Below are 1958 nucleotides of genomic sequence, written 5' to 3' on the forward strand. Positions count from 1 at the left end.
TGCCCCTTGGAGGCAAGGATTCTGAGGCTTCGTCTGACATATTTTGGACATGTTGCAAGAAGGAACCAGGCCTTGGAGAGGGACATCATGCTTGGGAGGGTGGAGGGACAGCACAGGAAGGGAAGACCCTCTATGAGGTGGATTGATTCAGTGACCGGGGTAATCGGGGTGGGTGTGTCGGGGACAGTGAGATTGGCACAGAACAGAGCAGGGTTTAGGGCTGTTGTATATAGATAGGATCACTATGAGTTGCAAACGACTCAACGGCACATAACAACAACAACAAAAACATGTGGAAGCAAATAGTTCCAAACTGCTTAAATATATTATATCCTATATCAATCTATTAAATCAAAAGCAACTGCCAAGCTTGAGCAGTAAGTTACAAAGGAAGAGTACTTCTTTGTATAAGAAAAAAGGTGCAGGTTTCCAAAGCTCTTAACAATTACCTACTAACACAGATCTCCAAAGCTTAGAGTTGTAAGATGATTTTCTCAGTAATACTATTTCAAACCTCATTTACATTCATTACTCTGTTACTAAGATGTTTAAAACCCTATGAACCTGGAGCAAGGATGAAAGTCACCCAAGCAAGTGCCAAGGACTTTCGTTCATAGAGTCGCCTACGACTTGGCGGCACTTAACAACACAGAGAGAGGCCAGTTGGTCTAGTGGACCGAAAGCAATGCTAACAAGCCAAAGGTGGGTGACTCTCATCAGCAGCCCTAAGGCCTGTCTTTCATTGTTTTTGTTCAGTCTTCTAGGTCGTATAGCCCTGGTGTGTCCAGTTGTCATACAGAGGTAACTCGTGGTTGCTGTGAAGCTGAACACTGTGACACTGGTGTGTCAAATGTGATAACAATTACCCATGATGGACAGTGTTTGATGGAGCTCCCCAGTTAAAACAAGTTTGGAAGCAGGAGTGGCATCCACTTCTGTAAATAGCTTGTCTCCGGAAACCCTATGAACCTGGAGAAAGGATGAAAGTCACACAAGTGCTGAGGACTTTTGTTCATAGGGTCACCATGAGTCGCCAACGACTCGACGGCACTTAACAACAACAAGATGTTTAATATACTACAAAGATGTTACTAAATGGATGGCACCCACTTCCTAAATAACATGCCTCCAGAAACTCTATGAACTTTGATAAATGTCGATAGTTGTAGAGAGGCTTCAGGCCTTTTGTTCATAGCGTCACTATGAGTCGTGCTAAACTTGAAGGCAATCAACAACAACAAGAAAAAGATGTTTATTTTAGTCACGATGATGCTTTCCAGTGTTCACAATTTAGTTTGTTTATATATATGTAATTCACTAACATAAATGACAATTATTACTATTACAAATTATCTCTTAAAAGAAAACAAATTTCTGCCTTACCCATAACTTGGAACATGGTAAAACTTACAGAAAAAATATGGAACACTTCACAAATTTGTGTGTCATCCTTGCTTTAGTATATGTGCTGCCAAAGTGAGCGCGCAAATCTATTCTTGAGATGGTTTTTAAATTCAGGTAGGATAGCATCAAGGTCAAATTTTTGTTCTTATGGATTTGTTTTCATTTCTTTAGTTTCACTTTAAACCTTTTCATCACCTGACCTAGCTTTCATAGCTGATAATGATTTTTCTCCAAGGATTGTTCTGACAGATGGAATCTATCTGGGATGTTTACCTCTGTTGTAGTTGTTGTTATGTGTCCTTGAGTCACTTGTGACTCATAGCTCATAGCAACCCTATGTATAACAAGCCTGTGTATAACTGGTCACTCCTTGCATGCCCAAGAGTATGTTTACCCCTGGACAAGGTTTTAAGACCCACACCAGGAGATAGTTGATAGTTAAAACAGGGAATGCTGCCTTTCTACGAAGATGGCGCTGAAAGCGAAGAAGGAAGCCCCTGCCCTTCCCAAAACTGAAGCCAAAGCAAAGGCATTGAAGGCCAAGAAGGCAGTCC

This window comes from Elephantulus edwardii, unplaced genomic scaffold (assembly GCF_000299155.1).
Source record: "Elephantulus edwardii isolate Elephantulus edwardi_28Jun2011 unplaced genomic scaffold, EleEdw1.0 scaffold00038, whole genome shotgun sequence".
Classification (NCBI taxonomy): Eukaryota; Metazoa; Chordata; class Mammalia; order Macroscelidea; family Macroscelididae; genus Elephantulus; species Elephantulus edwardii.